A 22209-nucleotide genomic window follows, 5' to 3' on the forward strand; every position below is an offset into this window, starting at 1 on the left:
TATTAAGCTTGTGCTTGGAGTGAAAGAGTTTGTGCATTTTGCTTGTACCTGATCTTGATGACCTACTTTTTCCAGGGTTTTTTTTAGCATCTGTCAAGTGTTTACTTTTTACTGTGTATTTCAGCATGGCTGGCAAAAGGTGTTGTGCTGATTGTTAGGGATGAACAGCATTCAAGCACTGCTGTTTTAGAATTCTGAACTGCTTCCTTTGTTATGTGTATTTCTGAAAATAGTATGTATATTGCTTTAAAATAGTATTACCAGAAGAAACCAAAAATAAGCTGAATGTGGCATCTAATTATTATATTTCTGTCTCGTGTTTCATTGTAGTAAAACAAGAACATTTGAGTTTCTGTTGCTTTTCCTAACCCTCATATCTAAAAAAATAGTAAGTGATGATATTTTTCAGGAGGTTACTGTAGTTGGACAGAAGAGAAAGGAAACATTAAATTTAATAGTCTTTGTATGACCTGGATTATTAGATAACAGTTGGTCATTTTATCACAAACGGCACGATGCCAACATTCAGGTTAGGGTTTTGTGTTTCTTTTTTTTTTCTTTTTTTTTTTTTTTCCACTTTTAAATAGCTGCAGTAGTTTAATAAAACTTGTTTCAGGCAATCTTTATAATGAGGATTTCAGTAGTCAGATTTTTATAACTTCTGACAAGTGTGAGAGCCAAAGGTCATATTGTGTAATGCAATGTACTTTCCTTTCATTATTTTGGGGAAAAGAGGTCTGCATGTATTTGGCACTACAGTATGAGTTCTCTTGTGGAGACTTAATTCTGCCTAACCTCTAAAAATTTATTGCAAAATTACACTTGAATTCAACACCATGTTTCTGAATCTACTCAAGTGACAGGTATTTTACTGAATAATGACTTCCTTTAAATACTCCAGGAAAGAAATCCTGTGCACATAAGCATGAGTCCTGCTACATTATACTAACATCAAATGTGTTGCAGTGATGATAATACAGCTTTTAAACAAGGTGTTTAAAACTGATATCATTGATTTGTTCTACTTCGATATTATACTGATAATTGAGAAGAATGAAGTCATGATAGAGCTTTTTTTCTTGAGCTACTTTTATTGTGATCAGTTGTGGGTTTTGTCAACACCCCCATCGTCAAGCATAATGTACAAGCTGATATAATTGAAGTTAATTCTAAAAACCATAGTTATTAAAATGCAGCAAGAAAATATCATTCCATTAGTCATCACCATTCCAGTTTTCGGATCTTGTCTTCCTGAATTTGGAAGCTTTATCTGTTACACTTATGCAATAACATTACTATAATATTATCATTCTGCTGATTTGGCAGAATCTGAAGACCTAACCAGAATTGGGCCCTATTGTGCTAGAACCACAACAAATATTAATAAATGCAAAGCATTCACTTAAAAATCCTACGTGAAAATCACCAGACACAGTCTCATTATAATCAAGATAAACTTGAATTGCAAATAGTACCAATTAATATGCCAATTCAATATATGCAATTCTTAATCAGTGATAATGATTTTTTTTTTTTTTTGCCTCTAGCCACGTATTTCTTGAAGAACAGCTGTCATCTAACTATTAAAACAAATTTATTATCCTGATACAATAGTGATTGATAATTTGTTTTTTCTCTAGGTATCTGAAGCTGATATACCTTAATAATCTCATCTACTTTAATTAAATCAAATAAATATTATTTCATTTTCTAACAATTCTAACAGGCAACTGCCTGTAGGATTTTGAGTAAAATCTACTTCTGTAGGGGACTGCATTAAAGAAATCACAATGAATTCAACTTTTTTTTCTTAGATTTTACAGTTTGGTAAGCTGTGTCTCATTTCCATCTAGTTATCAAAGAAAAATTTCAGTAGATTTAGTTTACTGTGGTCTGCCAGTTTCAATGGTGTCTTAGGTGCTATCATTAAGAAGTAAGATTTTTCACTAAGTATGTTGTTCTTCTGTTGAAATGTGAGAGTCATTTTTTCCTTTACAGATCTCTACAAACTTTCATCTTTCAGGAACTGAATATTATAATTTGTCCAAGATAATCAAAGATGATAGCAACTATACAACAAAAAGTCTTTTACCTGCTTCTCTCTAGAGATTCTAGCTAAGATTGATCTAAAAATGTCATAGAGTTTAACTAGGTGATATTTTTCAAGATCTGCATTTGGAAGAATGGTCAAATAGATTTTTGTAGTCCAAGCATGAGTCAACTGGAACTCAGAAGAAACATAAATAAAATAAGACCTCTTTCCAAAGATTTTGGATGTTATCCTACAAATTCGACCATATATACCATATGTTTTCTGCACTTATCAATTGTTGGAAATTTTAAAAATGCAACGAGCTATGATTCTCTGGGCTCCGTATTGGCAAGAAGGAATAACATTTCCTCTTACTCAATCATCTGTCAAAGTCCTTTACCTTCTGTCTTCAACTCTTGCCTATTCTTCATTGTCACATTTCACTTCACTTTCCCCATCTTCACACTTCATAATACTTTCACAACCTGTATGCCTTTAAATTCACTCTTCCTTTCTGAATTCTTATTCTGTTCATCACTCAGTAGTATACTTGCAAGGTTGAGTATTCTAGTTGCACAAGTTTTGGCCAGGCAAGTCTTGCTTTGCTTATCTGTGACATATCTCGGATTCAAAGAAAATCATTGTTCTGCCAACCAGTTCACTTGGTGCCTTCTTGTTGTTTGGTCTGTGCTTGACCACTTCTTGTTGAAGCAGTTAAGCCTTTTTAAATGCTCTTGCTAACACGATTAGCAGTTCTTCTGCTAACATTCAGGAAAAGTTTTCCTCCTTTACATTGTTTACTTAGACAGTGTTCGTAAACTCATGCAGATCTTGGGATAGGATTCCACTTCGCAAACCTATACTATTGAATTCCCTGGATCAATGTTAAGAAAGGCCCAAGAGAAAGTATTTATGTTGACAGGTTTCAGATGGCAGTTACTGCTTAGCAATTACAGAAGGCTTGCCTGACTTTGTCTGTCTTACTTTGTCTTGTATTCAGTCTCTGTAATGAGACAGTCTGTCTAGCTTCACTTAGAAAAAAAGGAATACTCAATTTAATTTTCTGAGACATCTCAAAATCCCTGTTTTAAATTACCATTTTGCTTGTGTTTTATATTTATGAAATCCTTTGCTTTTGTTATATTGCTTCATCTCATCGAACATCTGACCAATATGAATGATAATTTTGCTTTCTAATTTTTTCCAAAAATGTTTTTTCAGAGCAGTTTCTGATATTGTTGCCAGGCAAAACTCCTACCTCACTGCCTTCATCTCTGCTTAACACCTACCACCTGAATTCCACAGGACATAAAATATACTGTCTTAAAAAGATCAAGTAAAAAAAAAAAAGAAAAAAATTGTAAAATATTTAAATATTTAGAAAAGAAACTTTTTTAATGTATTGCAAAAACAATGCTGAAAATGTAAGCATTGAAAAAATTGGGATGAACAAAATCTGTGTATGTTTTGAGACTTGTACTTTTGTAAATAAGCTTTAGGTAAGTCTGTCTAAAAGGTCAAATGTGAGTCTGGCTGCCTTTGTTATCTATTATGCAAAATCAAGCCCATTGCATTGATATCCTTGTAGATTTTTTGTTCTTTTTACAGGAGTTATATTTTCTTCATTCTACGCTATGTTATGTGAAATACAGAATTTGCATGCAGGATTACTCTTAGCATTTAAACTGACAAGCTTCAGTAGATTTATATTAAAATCATTTGGGATGTAGTGGCTAATGGGGACAGTATTCCCCAGCATTTAATAATTGGATTTAGGACTTAAGAATTGGCGGCTTCACCTCAGGCCTCAACCTAGTCATTAGTTCATGGGAAATTCCAAACCCTCCAGTCATTACTCCTATTTTACAGAAGTATTGTAACACTTTTTTTTTTTCATGTTCTCTGTTTTGTGATGTGGATTCTACAGAGTTACTGTACTGTACTTCCTCAATCAGTTCATAACTATAGTAACTAGCTTGGAATGTCACTGGAAACCCATTATAAAATCAAGCTGAATTTTCTCACATACAGCACACAATCCTTCTGGCAGTCTTGCCCTTGAGATTCCTGGTGTTCTAGACCCTTAATTTGCCACACTCTTGGTCTTATGCCAGCAAGTTAACTTCTGTAAAAGTGCTGTGAGACCTCTGTTCTTTGGGGTTCATCTATGCCTCAGGCTTTAGTGGCACAGCGCCACAGAATTGCCGTAATGCTTTCCTTCGAACCAAAACAGACCTTTCTTTTACTTAAAGGCTGCGATCCAAACGTGGTCCTGTTTACCTTGTGGTAATGTGCCCTTTGGAGAGGCATCAGAAGAGAACTCTTGTAGATTAAAGTACAACCAGACAGAATTTTAGTTTCAACTTCTTGGTAAGACTTTCTAAGGTAAGACAGCACAGAAAATACCCTATTGACAGCATTGAGTGTTTGTATTAGATTTATGGGATAATTTAAAGTACAAGTCAGGAAATGTCAGAAAATACTTCCTGAATTATCTGCACATTTAATCACAAGATCTTGATGGATATAATTTGGGCACGAGTATAACCATAGTTCCAGCTGTTAGCCTAGGTGTTCTCTTTTAATTAGGGAATGGAATAGAGAATAGCTTTCTGAATGGAGAAATGGAAATGGAGCTTTCTCCATTCAGAAAGCTAGAAACTGTTTCTATAGAGCTAAGTAAATTCCCTAGGGTTCAGACTAACCATAATAAAACAGCAAAATACATCACCACAGGTCAAGGAGATGCAGAGATGGAAAAGTGAAGCTAAGAGCAAGTCTTTTGGATTTCTTAGGGAGCAATCCTTAATGCCATGTCTTCAAGGAACAGTTTGCAAAATAAAGCAAACAGTTCTAAGCATGTTTATATGTTTTATATTTTCAATAACAGTCTGGCAAATTTATGGCTTCTTCTCCAAGCCTGAAAGGTTGTCAACATGACAGTTCAGTTTCCTGTCACTGCTTCGTGTATACTCCAGCAGCAGTTCTGAAAATCTGAAATTGAAGGAACTTGAGGATTCATACAATTCCAGAAGTCGTTATGCATCCCCATTTCAAACCCTTAAAAAAGGTGTTTCACTTTATGCAAGTATGAAAAGAGAATTTAGTCTGAGGCTGAGAAAGCAAGCAATTGGCTATTTATCTACTATCTTAGGTATTCATGCAGTAAGTTGGCATGCTATTGTCTACCTCCTGATGTAGGAAACTCATGGCAGTGTCTAAATCGAGGATATCTACATATGAACCTTAATCATTGTGATTTGCTTGTTCCTTTTCATTATACACAGTCACAGTAGCTCTTGAGTGGACTGAGATGCAAGGTGCCAGTTCATTTCCTCACTTTGGCTCCTGGGCATTGGAATTTCAAAGTTTTAAGGCTGATTAAGAAAAAAGAGTAGCAATAGTACTTCATTTCTGACTTTCTTTTCTAAATACAACTTTGTCAAAGATGAGACTACCTTTTCCTCTTAGATTGATATGGTATCAATCTTTTGTGGGAATGCTGGGTTCTATTTAAATACAAATAGTCAAATAAAAGGGAGACTGTCAAACATTTTAATACTTAGCTTATGCATTCAGTGATTTTGAAATATGTACTGAGCATGGATTTCAAGCCCATATATAGAACTACTGCATTTACTTTAGTATTCACCTTTCTTATTTCCTATTATTTAAAAGATCGATTCACTCTTTGTACTCTTTCATTACACCTGGTTAAACTTTTGAAATGCAAAAAAAAAAAAAAGGACAGAACTTTTATCTCTTGGCAAACTTCTCAGATTGACAGGAAACATTACAACAGAAACGCAATTTAGAGTATTTGTCCAAAGATAAAATTATGGCATCACTCTAAACAACATTATTATTACATTGTTACTGGTCTTTGTATATCAGGTGAACTTCTCAATAATATGACAAAATTTTGTATCCTAACTTGAGATAGCATTATTTTATTTTAAAACTTAGTTTATTAACAATTTTTCTTAATGATTAATCTAGATTTGACATTGATAAAGTAAAAAAGACAACAAAGATGAGATTGTCTACTTCATAGATTAGTCTAATCATATTTTCATGCCTCCGGCTGAGAATTGTCAATGACAGCAGAAAAAACCCCAAACAAACGCAAAGAAATACTGCAGTGCTGATGTAGGAGCAGCAGTACATTTTGTTCACGTGCTCAGGAACGGGAGAGAAAGCTCCTCTCCAGAGCCTCCTCTTTCTCACTGGCTTTGCTGGCCCTCATCACCAAGAAAAAGCTTCCTTGACCCCAGTAGCTTCATCTCGGCTTTCTTTGCCTGATTTTCTGCAGAATGTCAGAGGAGACATATTATTTTAACATATAATAGCTTTCAGAGGATTACCTGAAGTGTTGGTTAAATGTATGTGAATGTGATGAAAACAATAAGGATTGCATTTTCTAGCTAGGACTATGTCTGGTGAGTGTTAATTGCACTACTTCTGTATAATTTAACTAAACTTCCTATCCCATTTTACACCAGCACATGGTTGAATTTTATTTAGTAAAAACAAAACTGAATAGCGTTTTTAAATGATCAAAAGGATATGCATTGTGCCCTTGAAATGCCTGTGCCCAAGTGTAGCTGTAACTTTGAGGAATTAATTAGCTTCATGTTTTACTCTATTACAAACTGGTAAGATTTCTGTGGATAAAACCTTTGTGCCCTCAAGTATGTATAGTACTCTTCATGGTAAAATCTAAAATATTTTTAGTGCACAGCAAATGGTTCTGTGTTTAAAATGCAAAAGATGGACTTTGAGAAGCAAGTGAACAGAGTTAAGTGCCCAGTCCCATAAAGCATCAATGCGAGATTCTCCTTCCTGATTGTCCTTCTGCCCAAATATTACACTGTGAGTAAGGGGATAACCTTCCCCCCCGCCCCCCGCCGTATTTTAGAGTTGTATGTTTTCAGGGTCTGCAGGAAGTGCCGTGGATTGTTTGTTAGTTCAAATTTGTATGGCAGGCAGGTCTGCATGTTTACCTGATGTAGTGACCTTTGAAAAGGACAGATTGCTTATCTCTACTGATCATCAAAGAGCTGTTTTCTTTCTTCCCCCCAGTGATTTCAATGCACTAGAACCTGTGTATTGAAATGCTTGTGTAGAAGGCTCTCCCTCTAAGATACTGCAACATATACTTTGTGGTTTTGGTGTGCACAGAATTCAGGTACAAGTGTACAAAGGAAGATATTCATAGATTTTTTCCATGTTCGTTTCAAACAGCGAAGGCATTTATCTCTGTATATACAATAGTATTAAGGAATTTTGCTCTATAATTTTCTGAGATTTAAAAGTATTCTAAGCAATATTGTTGTTATGGATGTGTTAGCCTGAGGTGATCAGTGAGCTAAGAGGAGAAGAGAAGTAGGAAGAGATAATACCTTTCAAAAGAACAATACATTGCGGGGGAGGGGGGGAACAGATGCTTTTTTAGGCATTCAAACATTCTTCGGAAATTCCAGTCCTGAAAGCACAATAAAATATAGCAAAAATGAGAACTTCAAAAATATAAAATTTGTATGGAATAATATGGTTTGGAATTTATCCACACACTTTCTACAGAAAGCATTTGTTTTTAGAACTTAGTTTAGCTGTAGCAAAGAAATAATACACACATTTTGACGGAAATTGAGTAAAACAGTCTTAAAAATGCAAAAGAAAATTTTAGTTGCCTGATAGTGATGTCATTAGAGCATACGCAGTGATTTAAATAAACAGTGGGTGATGTAGTGAGGCATAAAACTTTAGAAAACAAATATACATTTTAAAAGGGTAGAAAATGGAATTTTGCTTATGGTGTTGAGAGATCAAAGTCATTGATATAAGAGAGTGCTACTGTCTTATAGAATGAGTTCTGCAAAGTGTTTTGCAAGTCATTTGGAAAATATATTAAAATAAAGTGTTTACCTCCCAAGTATGAATGAGACATAAGAATAAAGACCGTATTTTATGTGTCATTGTTGAAGGGAATGTTTTAACTTTAAAGCATAGCTCCCATTAATGTAAATGTAATTGGCATGTGTGTTTAAAGGAAGACTAAACCACAAAAAAATATGGATAGGTGAAAATACAATGTGCAGGTTTCTTGTATATTTTATATGGACAATCTTTCAGGCTTTTATTTTTCTGCCTTCTTTATTTCTACTATAATCTTTCACATTTATTTATCTCTTTGGTATTTAGCATCCCAGCTAATGTAACAATATATGCAGCTTCTAACAAAATTGCATTTTAATCTTCATTTGAACAAAATAGCCGTTGACTTAGGTACTGTTGGTCCAGTACCTGGTTTGTGTCAGCTTCTGAGTTGCTGTTTCTTAACATATTAAGGTTGATATTGCTTCAGTCTAGAAGTATATAAAATCAGTTTTCCTACCTTTCTTTTTGAGACGAAGTCTTCTATCTGTTACATTGAAATATTTTTCTTGTGCTTTCTTCAGTGGAGAGCATATGTCAATTTCAATTTTATCTTTTTGCACAAATGAAGCAAATCTAATATTGATTTGCCTTCATTTTGTATTCTGATCCTTTGCTTCTGGAGTATTAACAAAGGAATTCTGAAAATAATTCTATTGTCTATCAGAAACAAACAAAAAGCTAAGATGGAAAAGGGAGAAGGGAGAGAGGGAGAGCAGCGATAAGAAGCTATAAAGGTATTCCTTTAAAAAATAAAAATAATAAAAACAACATCATGCATACGCTGATTGTGTCAGAGGCGTCATACAGAGGGCAGCAGCTTCAGATGAAAGTCAAAGAGTATCGCTGAGACAAGGGAAGGATGAGATGGAACAAGAAATTGATTGTCTGTTATGGGATTAATAGCAGAGGTGGCATGTTTCCTGTGTGCGTACTATGCTGCTATGTAGTTTGTGCTGAGATGGTATCATATTCGGTATGGTACGTTGGCTATTTGTTTCATACACTTAACATTCCATACACCTAACGACTGAACTTCATTATGGAGGTGTTATACATCTAAGGAGAGACTAACATTTTCGTTATTAATTTGGGGGTTTTTACTTTTTACATCATGTAAGAGAAAGAGCGCTTTTTTTTCCTCTGGTATAATAACATCTTCCTTACAGAGTGAGTGTGTTCAGTCTCTTTGCATAAAACCTGGCTAATTTAAAATGTGTTTGGCTTCTGGTTTTTTGTTCTTTTTTAGTCTTCAGTGTAACTTTTCCCCAGGATGATCATCCAATAAAATTAGCGGCATTCCACCAATGTAGATTATCCTTTCTCAAGGCCAGGAAGGAGAGTAGGAGATAAGTCTAGATTGATGGTACTTTGCCAGAACTCAAAAAGGGACTTCCCATTGCTTTCCTGGAGGTGTGTTGTGCTCTGGGGATCTGAGTTGCTGCCTTTCCCTTTGGGTTAGTAGTAACAGGTCAGCCCACTCCAGAAGCAATTGTTACCATTTGATAGCCATCCAGTAGCCATTACTTAATCAAGTGATGATTTTAGTTTTTCTCTAGAGAAAAGCTACACATAGCAGAAATGCATGAACTTGTCTGCTTCTTGAACAGTTCCCTTAAGTTTTCATTGCTACTGTTTTCATTATGCAACTGCTCTGTTGATTCACGAAGGCTTATACTGAGAAGGCTATCGTGCCTAACTTCTTTTTCATACTTAAAGTGGATTCTTTGCTATTCTAGATGCAAATAGTTTCTGCTTATACACTTTTTAAACAAATGTTTTGGTTGTGTAAAGTGTACTAGAGTTTATATCTCAAGTAGTCCCAGTGGAGTGAATGGTGAAATACTTTTTGCAATTTCAGAGCAGAAATAAGGGCTGGTTGCAGGCTTTGTATTTTTGTTGCATTTAATTTATCCTTATTTTTGTCCTTTGACTCCAATGATACAGTGTTAGTGACCTAATGCAATTAGCTTTTAAGAGTGAACTAATGTAATGTGTGAGCTTTGGTCTCTTTCATACGGGACTAGTGGTCCATCTGCCTTGATTAGCTGAACAGAACAGTGCTGCTGACAAATATTTGAAGTATTTTTTAGGTGGTGTTATTGTATGCAACTGAGCTTCTTGGTAAATTGTACAAAGATGTTTTGGTAGCACATCATATCAACAGGAACTATTTAGTTTCAATTATCTGAAGTAAGAGGCAGGCATCTTTTAATTCAACTTAAAATATTTCTTCATTTCATTGCTATAAAAGTTTGGAAGCAGAAGTAGAACATAACTTTTTAACAGAAAAGAACCTTGTCTTTTAAAGCAAAAGTGATTTAAGAAACATGCCAGACTACATATCAATAGCCAGAAGTATATATAATTTCATAAACTTTTTTTTTTTCTGTTGATAGTGCCATTTGCAAATGTTGAACTGATTTGTCTCAGTCTTAGGGTGAAGGCTTTAAGCTAAGAATATCCAATCCCATATAAAACAGTAATTATAAACAGTATGAATTTTTCAATTTTATATATTTTTCACTACCAACATTTCATAAAAAAGAAGCTGGTATCAATTATATGCATGGAAAATAGCTAGTGGAAATGTGTGTTATTTGTAGAAACTATTAGGGAAAATGTTCCTATACTCATTATTAGTTTACTAGGAGTAACTCATTGAGTTTGAATTCAACAGAAGGATCAAGAAATAGAGATTCTACAACATTGTGTCCATTTTAAAAGGTAATGAGGTGTGGTAACAATAAATGACTACATGGTTGCATAGGTTTTTTCCACCTGAATTAAATTTGCAAATATTGTAACAAATAAGAAATTAATTTCACTGCATAATATATGTTGTATAGTACTCCAGACCCTTTATGTCTTTATGTACTTTTCAGTATGATTAACTTTTAAAAAACATTCTCTAATCTACTTATATTTATCTATTCCTTTTCAGAACACATTCCATTTCCTTACAATATCTGTGATCTTAAAAATTAGCTTCATTATTTCTCTGACTTCATTTATTCCTACTCACATTCTTAATCACAGTGCTGTTGTATCTTCTCTGTATCACCAAGTAAATACTTTCTCTGTTATGCCATGCCATGTTTTGCTACTTCTAGTCTTTTCTTCACTCTTCTGTCTCTCTTAAATTCAGTCTCAATATAATTCCCTGCTGCATTGATGGCTTTTAAACTAAGTTTTAACAACTCATTCATGTTCAGCCTCCTAATTTTCCCAATTTTAACTTCTCTTTTCACTGTTCACTTTGTTTCTGACTTTGTTCCCATTCTGTGAACATGTACGATGGCTACTGCAATGGATATGTGATTTAATACCTACAGTTTATAGTCACGTGTTACTACATCTTCTGAGTACATTTCTATATGATATGGGGAAGTATAATATTACTTGACAAAATTTCACCTGTAAAGCACCTGTAATTCTTTTCTGCCACATGAGGGATGTCAGGGAAAAATATCTAATAAGATATATATGGATTCTCTTTCAGTATTCTCATGCTTATTTGAAGAACTAAAATATTTAATTTAGTTCTAGGAATGTAAATAAATAAATAATAATTAAAAAATCTCAACCATTGTGCAATTCCAGAACAAAGAAATTGCTAGATCTTAACTGGAGAGGGGAAAAGTGGAAGATTAAAAGGAAGTGTTGAGGAAGAAAGAGCAAATGTAGAGAATACGGCTACAAAACAGTACATTTATAATGTATTTTTTAAACTGACAATTTTTAAATTATTAGTGTCTGTTAAAGAATTTAACAGCTACACATCAGTTGTACGTTGTTCCTATAATGAGAATTTAGAAGCCTTTAACTCACTGTTCTTGAAATATGCTTTCATGCCCACCTCATTAGTTATTATATCTGAGTAGTGATTTTAATTAAGCAAATCCCCTCTTACCAAAACTTGAAGGTAAATTTGGGTCACATCACCATAAATGACCTCACTGCAGTTACACTTTTTCTTAATAAACATGTCTTATGTTCTAGCCAGTTAACTAAGGTATAATTTAATATGAACTGCAAACATAAATGTATGAGAGAATAATGGTCTCTAAAATATATTTTATGTAGCTATTTTAGGATGCTTTTGTTTCATCATCTCAAAATAACAATGGGATATATTTCATATCTGCAAGAGAATAAATAATAGGATTCTATTAATTCACTATATATGCTACATATATAAAAACTAGAAACATGTTCTCCCTGAAATATCAGTCATGGGTTAATATTTCACTTGTAGGTCAGAAGCATTTTCGTGCCAAAAATTTCAAAATAGCATGTGCAAATATATATAGCTCCAAAAAAATTCGACCTACAAACCAGATTATTTTAAGGCTTCCTAAGATGCTTCTATTACACTAAAATGCATTGTGAATTCACATGCAAAACCTAACGTTTTACTCTACAGTTTCTAACTGAAGTGACAGTGACAATATTATGTTTAAATTACAAAAAAATGCCATTATTTTTGTTGAAAACAATTTCTTTTATTTATTTTTTTAAATTTCCTTCTTCACATTTTCCTTTATTCTGGGGTGCGGGGGGTGGGGGTGGGGGAAGGCCAGATAGACAGTATAATTGTGAAATATGGGAGGCAATGGCAGTAAGTAAATAGCTTAAGCAAGAATAACTGACAGTAATCTAGACATATTTAGTTCTTTTGTTTCCCATATCATGGAATTTTGCAGGATCTCTTAGCATTGGCATGACTATTTGTAAGTTGTGGAGCAAAACCCACACTAATTTCTACTTTTGTATACCTCATGATAAATTTCAGAGCCTCTGTAGTAGGTCTATGTGAAAACAGAGTAGTTGAAATTAGTCAGAGTGAAGGTTTTTTTTTTTCTTCCAGCATTGTATCCTGTTCCCAGCAGTGACCAATAATGAATATATAGGAACAGGGAAAGAGGTATGACTGATTAAAAGTATTTAAACTTCTGTGCATTCTCACTTATCCTCCACTGATTTGTGGCTGAGAAATTTCCTGATATGGAGATGGTGCCTTTATAATTAAGTCCTCAGTGGATTTTTCCCCCTGTTCTTCCATCTAGTTTATTGTCTTTGTAAACATTTAGCAAAGTTTTTTATATAGTTTTCAGTATGTCCAGAAATACTTCCTGCTCCTATTATCTCTTGAAAACATTTGTAATATTTTCTGTATTATTACCCAATCTATAAACCTAAGACACATTCAGAAGTGGAAAAAAAAAAACCCTATTGTGAGATGATCGGTTATCATTTCATGTTATTTCCAGCTTTTGATTTATTATTCAGAGTGTGTCGCTAGAAGCAAGGTAGTCACACTACAGAATTTAAAAAAAAAAAACCAAAACCAACCAAACCAACACATTAAATCACTTGAACCCCTTCTGCAACAGCTTTTTTTGTTAGCTTTTAGTTTAAAATTTAAAATATATTCTATAAAGAGGCTTCTGCTGAAGGAGGGGAGCCTCTTTAATAGAAGCTAAAATATATTTAGGAAAAGTTTAAGCCTAAAAAGGATAAACCACATAAAAGCCATGAATGGAGTATTCAGCCTTTTCAAGCAAATTTGAGTATTTAATATTTTAGATGACTTTGCAAAACCACTTTTTCTTAATAATGTGTTCCAACTATAGTAACACATAATATTGAATACTCTGAAATCTCCAGGACCTCAACCTCAACTTCACAGAAACTAATTAATATGTCCACTAATTGGCTCTTGTCCCAGAGTCTTTATTTCTCAAAAGAAAGAGAGTCATATTGTAGATGTATCTCTTTACAGTTAATTGCTCTTGCTATTGATGCTTTTTGAAGGCATTTTGATATTGTACTGTGTGAATATATAAAAAGAGTTTTGGAGTTAAATATTCTTACTGTAAAGATGAGATGGTTTTTAATGAAGATCCTGATGAGAACTATCATGGTTTAGTAGTCCAAAATAATAGCAGGATTGGTGTCTGGCTGTAGTGATTAAAATAAGCTGAGAAATTATCTTCATTTTCTTACATTAGAAAACAGTATAGATTATGGCTGTGATATATCTGAGGTTATGCCTTGGATTAAATTTTATAAAATATGCTTCTTTATTAGTTGCCTTTACTGGTTAAAACTCAGAAAATAAAGCTAAATGGAATGCAGAATACAGGTCAATTAAGATTTACATGGTTGCGAGTCTGCAAAGCAAGCGTGTTAAAATTTCGTGGTTGCAGCCTATTTTATCTTCTGGTCTTTATACTGTAGGACTTTTTGTTCCCCATGTACCTCTGTGCCAGTGTATTTGGTAATTTGGATTTTGATCTGAGGGAGCAGACTTTAATGGAAAAGAGTACTCTGGCATGAAAATCTATGAGTTTTCAAAGGTCTATAGGTTCATTTCATACATGTGTCCTAAACCAAGTAATTTATTTTAATGTGACTTCTATGCTGAAATTCAGCAATAACTTTTGTTTCATTCAGCTTCTGAGGATGGAAGAAGTATTGTCACTATTTTTTTTAATTTAATAAATTTAATTTTTAATGTGAGCTCTATTAATTAATATAAATAATTAGAATTGACTTCTAGCTATTTTTCTAGACATTCATGGATTATATTTCTTTTTTCACCAGTACCTCTCTTACAGCACAGGTATCTTGTATGAGATATACTGAGACAGGATCTATTCTGTGAACTTCAACAGAAGTCTACTTGGTCAGACTTCTAATTAAAATTGCCCAAAGTGTCCTCACCTTTTTAAGAACTAATTGCATGATTTATAAATTAGTACCTACAAATTCCATGGAAGTTCATAGTAATCGCAAGATTTGAAAAACAAACTCTAAGGCACAGCAGGCTTACTTTTATAGCTGATTTTGCTGGCCTGTAATCAGTAATGCCTGGAGCCATTGCTTAAGTGGCTCACAGGCTGCAGATTACTCTAAGTAAACCCAACTGGAAATATGTTAGCATACTTGTAAATAAAGGATTGAAAAAATATGCAACCTGGAAACTTTAAGGGTATTTAAATGATCTTGGTGTACTTAATTTCACTTTTTACTTCAATTTTTAAGCTCAGCTAGTTATATGCAGTTTCCAATTACCAGTACTACTGGTTCTGTAACTGTAAAATAAACAAAATGTGTTAAAGCAATGACCTGATATATACTATGAGAACGTGTTTCCATAATTTGTATTATATTTCCCTGACAGATTTAGTTAAAATCAGTAGTGTACCTGCTGATAGAGCCTCTGGAGAACCCAGAAGCTCTTGTGAAGTAGAGTCTCTCACAGTATATACAGTGATGAATTAAAAAAAAACCCATACATTTTCCACATTTTTAGCTTTTCCATCCACTTCTTTAAAATTGTCACTGTCTTGCCTCTATATTAACCTAGCATAAAGTTAGTGCAAAATTTTTGTAGCAGCAAATTTATACTTTTCACTCCATCATTTTAGGGGCTTTTATATACCTTATCAATTTCTGGTTCTCATTTGTTCTCTACCTTTGTAGCTTGTGATTATCTTTTTTATTTCTCTTCTTGTTAAGCAAACAAGCATGTAGCCATATAACACAGTGCTTCAGAAAAGCATGTACTCCAGCATTTTTACCAGGGAAAGCTCTGTATTGCACACAGCCTTGTAATACTGCCATTTCATGAGACTGTGTAACTCTTCTGCTTCAAGCTCATACAGTGTTTATAGTAATAGAACTTTTTGTAACTTCCCCAAAAGGTAATGGTTTTGAGAAAACATTATATATCAGGTGCATTTGCCTCACATGGAATTAAAAACTTCAAAGTAGTTAATCTGTTTCTGAAGACCAGGTTAGGAAGCAATGAACTGTTTGGTCTGTATAATAAAATAACTGTCCATTTCTTGAAAAGCTCTCACACTTCTGTGTTCTTCAAGGGATTTTAAATTAGCCTGGGGGTAATTGTTATTTCAGGCAAGGGCTTAAATTTAACCAAGTTTTAAATCTCTGCAGAATCATAAATTTCCCTACTTTCAGCATAAACTTAAATTTTGACAGCTAAAAGTACAGACACAGAGGCATATGAGACCTAAGCAGTAGAAACTAGAATCAGCTGGCAAGAAAAATGGGTCTAACCTGAAGGGCTGGTGATGGTGAATTGATAAAGCTGGAACAAGGATGGGTTGAAGTAGGTGGAAATGATGGAGTTCAGTATTTAGACTGGTTTGGGTTGGAAGGGACCTTAAAGATCATCTAGTTCCAACCCCCCTGCCATGGGCAGGGACACCCTCCACTAGACCACGTTGCCCAAAGCCTCATCCAACCTGGTCTTAAACGCTTCCAGGGATGGGGCATCCACAGCTTCTCTGGGCAACCTGTTCCAGTGCCTCACCACTCTAACAGTAAAGAATTTCTTTCTAATATCTCATCTAAATCAACCCTCCTTCAGCTTGAACCCATTACCCCTTGTCCTGTCACTACACTCCCTGATCAACAGTCCCTCACCATCTTTCCTGTAGGCCCCTTTCAGGTATCGGAAAGCCGCAATTAGATCTCCCTGGAACCGCCTTTTCTCCAGGCTGAACAAGCCCAACTCTCTCAGCCTGTCCTCACAGGAGAGGTGCTCCAGCCCTCTGATCAGCTTCGTGGCCCTCCTCTGGACTCGCTCCAACAGTTCCATGTCTCTCCTGTACTGGGGCCCCAGAGCTGGAGGCAGTACTCCAGGTGGGGTCTCACAAGAGCAGAGTAGAGGGGCAGAATCACCTCCCTTGACCTGCTGGTCAGGCCTCTTTTGATGCAGCCCAGGACATGGTTGGCTTTCTGGGCTGCAAGTGCACATTGCTGGGTCATGTTGAGCTTCTCGTCCACCAACCTCAAGTCCTTCTCCTCAGGGCTGCTTTCAATCCATTCCTCACCCAGCCTATAGTCGTGCTTGGGATTGTGCTGACCTACATGCAGGACCTTGCACTTGGCCTTGTTGAACTTCATGCGGTTCGCACGGGCCCACCTCTCCAGCCTGTCAAGGTCACTCTGGATGGCATCCCTTCCTTCCAGCGTGTCAACCACACCACACAGCTTGGTGTCATCAGCAAACTTGCTGAGGGTGCACTCAATCTCACTCTCCATGTCGCTGACAAAGATGTTGAACAGTGCTGGTCCCAGTACCGACCCCTGAGGAGCACCACTCGTCACCGTTCTCCACTTGGACATTGAGCCGTTGACCACAACTCTTTGAGTGCGACCATCCAGCCAATTCCTTATCCACCGCGTGGTCCATCCATCGAACCCATGTCTCTCCAATTTAGACACAAGCAGGTCGTGCAGGACAGTGTCAAATGTTTCACACAAGTCCAGGTAGGTGACGTCAGTTGCCCTTCCCTTATCCTCTGGCGCTGTAACCCCATCATAGAAGGCCACCAAGTTTGTCAGGCATGATTTGCCCCTAGTAAAGCTGTGTTGGCTGTCACCAATCACCTCCTTATTTTCCATGTATCCGAGCACAGTCTCCAGGAGGGTCTGCTCCATAATCTTGCCAGGCACGGAGGTGAGACTGACTGGCCTGTAGTTCCCTGGGTCTTCCTTTTTACTCTTCTTAAAAATGGGGGTTATGTTCCCCCTCTTCCAGTCAGCAGGAACTTTGCCGGACTGCCAGGACTTCTCAAATATGATGGAGAGTGGCCTGGCCCCTTCATCTGCCAGTTCCCTCAAGATCTGCGGATGCATCTCATCAGGTCCCATGGACTTGTGCACCTTCAGGTTCCTTAGATATTCTCAAACCTGATCTTCTCCTACAGTGGGCAGTTCTGCATTCTCCCAGTCCCTGCCTTCTGTGACCTGGGCAGTGCAGCTCAAGCATTTGCCAGTGAAGACTGAGGCAAAGAAGTCATTGAGTACCTCAGCCTTCTCCATATCCTGGGTAACCAGGTCACCCATTTCATTCCGGAGGGGACCCACATTTTCCCTCATCCTCATTTTATCACTAACATACCTATAGAGGCTTTTCTTGTTGTCCTTGACATCCCTGGCCAGACTAATTTCTATCAGGGCTTTGGCTTTCCTAACCTGATCCCTGGCTGCTCGCACAGTTTCTCTGTATTTCTCCCAGACAACATGTCACTGGCAAGCCTGATGTTATCCCCCTCCCCCTTCGAGCCTAGTTTAAAGCTCTGTCGATGAGCCCCACTAGGTCCTGGGCAAAGATCCTCTCCCGCCTTTGAGAGAGATGAAATCCCATCAGGGTTCATCAAGCCTGGTGCCATGTAGGCCGTCCCATTGCCAAAGAACCCAAAATGGTGGCGTTGACACCAGCCACAGAGCCATGCATTTATGGACTGTGTCCGGCTGTTCCTCCCAACATCGCTGCCCTCAACTGGAAGGATGGAGAAGAATATTACCTGTGCTCCTGAATCCTTCAGTGACTGCCCTAAGAGCCCAAAGTCCCTTTTGATTGCTTTTGTGGTGTGTGCCTCTGCTTCATCCCCACCCACATGGAGGAGCAGCAGTGGGTCATAGTCAGAGGGCTGTACCAGGCTGGGGAGTTTCCTGGCGATGTCCTTGACACAGGCCCCAGGGAGGCAGCAGACTTCTCTAAGAGGAGGGTCTGCCCTGCATATCGGGCCCTCTGTACCCTTCAGAAGGGAGTCCCCTACAACTATAACTCTCCTTTTCTTCTTTGTTGGGGTAGTCATGACCCGAGGCATGGGTCTTTTGGGCCTAGGTGCTACCTCTGGAGTAGCTTGACTGTCATCCATATCCTTGCTTGAGTGGTCTTCCACAGCCAGAGCCTGGTACCTGTTGCACAGGGGTACATGGGAAGGTGAAGTGGGTGAGGAGGAGAAGGTTCACCTGCCATGCTGAGCGTGGACTTGTTTCCATTCACTCCCCTCTCTGAGTCTGCTGCCTTCTGCCTGGCAAGGGGAGGATACAGGGTCCCTTTCACTTTGGCTTTGGCCTGTTAGCTGTCCCTGTTTCTGCCTCAGGGAGGGCGGAGCTTGGCTCCACCAGTCTATCTGTCTCTCAGCCTCTCTGATGCTCCTTAACCTCTCCACTTCTTCATGTAATTCAGCCACCAGGCTGAGCAGATCATCCACCTGGTCACATCTCACGCAGCCAATCTCACTACTCCCTTCCCCTGCCAGTGCCAAGCTCAGACACTCCCTGCAGCCTGAGAGGTGTACATTTTTGTTTTGAGCTGACAGTGAATATCTTCCAAACCAAACTGCACATTTCATGTAGCACTGCCAAGGGATGGAACTCCTTTTATGAAGTTTACTAAAAAAAGAAGAAAAAAAAAAAAAGAAAAAAAATCCATGGAAATCACACACAAAACAGGTTTTCCCTCTGTTAAAGGAGTATTATTAAGGTTACCTGCCTAGAAGTAGAAAAACAGTGGAATTCACATTGCATGGAATATTGTAAATTCAGTGTCTTATGTAGATACATTATAACAGAGCTTTTAATTACAGAATTGATATTCTTATATCCTTCGGTGAACTGGATGAGCCTGTTGTAAAAAGAAGTCTGGACTGTGTGATGAAGGAGACTTGCTTTTGTGAACACGGATTGGTTTACTGCAGAAGTTAGAAGGTAGACAGAGAGAGGGTATCTCAAGGTCTTCCTGAATTGCCCACGACTGTATGGGTCAGGAAAGAGAGAGAAGCAATTCAACTACCTTTACACACCTTTTCCTTTCTCTCTTCCCCGCCTATTGCATAGCTCTGCTAACCTATTGCATATCTCTCTTCTTCCATAGGTCAGCACTGTAGCTGCTCACTTTTGTGAAAGGTGTTAAGTAAAGGAGCAGGGAATTGCAGAAAGACAGTTCCATGGAAGACAATTGACTGCTGCTCAGAAATATTCTTTACCTCAATTACGGAGTTCCTTCTGAGCATAGTAATATTTCAGACATGTTCCTGAGGTCTGGGTGGGCTCTGTGAGATGTTGAGGTCTAAACCAATGAAGCATTGAGCACTTGGATACATCTGGATTCACTTGGAAATATACTTTGAACTAAATTAGTATCTAGGACCCTGAGAAATCAGGCCTTATACATCATGAATTAGTTGCCTCGAACTATTTTATATTTTGTCTTTCACTCCAACACATGTAAAATAAACAGGATATGTGGGTGTGGCTGAAGTGTTTAGGCTATTGGAGCTGGAGGGAAACCACCAAAAATCCCTACTGAGCATTGGAAAAAAAAAAAATCAATGAGACAAGGATTTAGCTTTGCACACAGAACAATAGCACTAAAATACAATATTAAATAGACTTTTTACTGAATGCTGCCCATTCTGTGCACTGAATGAGATTGAGTCAATTTTGGTACTTTTTTGGCCATTGCTATTGTTGTATTTGTACTCTGTCATAGCCTTTTATGTAATTTTTTCCTCACCGTTCCTTCTGAGACATTGAGCCAAATGCTCAAGGTAATTTTCTACCGGAAAGGAATATTCTTCCTATACATAATTGCATTTGTTAACTGGTATCCCTTTATTCCAACAGTTAATTAAGATCAAATTTATTGAGTGGTCCTCTTTTTTGATTGCTGGGGGTTTGTTTGTTTGTTTGTTTGTTTTTATAGAAGTTCATCACTGAGCTTAAGTGAATAGTTCTCTCCAAGGACCCACGGTGTGAAAAAACCCCACTGTTTCAGAGCAGTGGAAATATTTTTTCTTTCAAATCCTGATTCTTTTTTCTGCATTCAGATTCTGCATATGTAGATGTGGATGGCTGCTGTCCTCAGCATTATCATTTCATGAACCTTCAGTTATCTTCCTGAACAGGTTAATGTTATTACTACTTAATTCCATTTATTTTGAGAAGCTGATAACCAAAACCAGTAGTGATAGCTCTAGTGAGTACCATACAGTGGACCATATTACTCTCCTAATTAAGCAAAACACTATGTTGATTTGCTGATCTGTTGAGTTGCTGATGTGTTTGAAATGGTAATTGTGATAAGGCCACTTATAGAGACTGCTGGGAGGCTGCAGCATGTGACCTTTTTTTATTTTTTAATTAAGCTCTAATTCCCCTACCCAAAATGGGACTTAAAAAAGTACCAGACAGTAGCTATTGACTGAATTATAGGCAAAAAGGATGATGTTCTGTCGCAATTGTGTATTTTGTAATAAAGACAGCTTTATCAGCTATATCAAGGGCAATATTATAAAACTGCTTTACATGTAGAAATTCTAAACAATAAGAAATTACTTTCAGATTTTCCACTAGTAAAATTTAGTCAACATTACTGCAGATGGTTGATTACAGTTTGTTCTGCCCTACTCTGCAATAGAGAGTTGTTAGTTCTGGCCAAAGATGGTAGAATAGACATTAGTCTGCCTTTTTTCATTTACCTGTAAAATATATAATGGAAGTATTAACATTATTATAGAATGGAATTATAAATTAGAATTACAATGAAGTTTTTAACAGATTACTGTAGGGGAAGGCTTCCAATAATAGAGAACAAAGCCTCTTATGAAAAAGATAACATTGCTTGTTTTATGCTCAACCACTTCAGATAGCTGGAAAAATGTAATGTGGTTTCTTTACATCATTCTGTTTGGTTTTGTTTTTTCTAGTGTATTGGCTAAGATGAAGTTTGAAAGGTTGGAATAGTTATAAAGGATGCCCATTCTTAAGGCTGACAATGTCTAGTTCCAGCCAGAGGTACCTGTGTAAGGGGATGCTTAAACCACACACCTGTGCTTTTAATAAATCACAAGAATACTTCCCATACTAAATAGAAAAAAAAAGTGAATGTACAAGATTAAATAGAAATTTTAAAAATGCTGGGCAATTATTCCTTCTTCCACTGTGTCTGTGCAGGCTGGTTCTTGATTCTGCCCTATATTTCAGTCAGTTCTGTGGCTTTCTGTGTTTCAGCAAGTGGAACCAAGCATTGTCTTGTTCTTGGGCAGTTTCTCTTTTGCTCAGCTCTGAGCTCCTCTGGCTCCACAGTCTGTGCTGTTACTCTAGCACGTGCCGCACTGAGCTATCTAGAGACTTTTCTGTCTGCATGCAAGCTCAGTGGCTCATCAGGCAGAAGTGATGTCTCTTCACCCAAGGGCATTCCAAATAGCCCAGCCAGTCTTCATAATGCAATGTAATAAGAAGAATCAAAAAAGTCAACACGTGGCTAATGTCCGTCACATGTGGTCAGACCAGTGTTGGTGTGCAGCTCATACATGAGCAGAGCAAACCTATAGCTGCCTGGTCCTGACTGTGCAGGTGTACTCTTAGTCCCTTGTGTAGGAAGACATTCTTCCCTACAAGTAGGAGTT

At 36.9% G+C, this 22209-nt stretch overlaps 1 protein-coding gene across 7 annotated transcripts in view; it reads left to right on the forward strand.

Annotated features, from left to right (window-relative positions):
- Positions 1-22209, forward strand: part of DMD (dystrophin) — a 1313294-nt gene that overhangs the window by 460294 nt on the left and 830791 nt on the right. The gene's annotated exons all lie outside the window — the stretch shown is intronic.

This window comes from Grus americana, chromosome 1, assembly GCF_028858705.1.
Source record: "Grus americana isolate bGruAme1 chromosome 1, bGruAme1.mat, whole genome shotgun sequence".
In the NCBI taxonomy this organism is placed as follows: Eukaryota; Metazoa; Chordata; class Aves; order Gruiformes; family Gruidae; genus Grus; species Grus americana.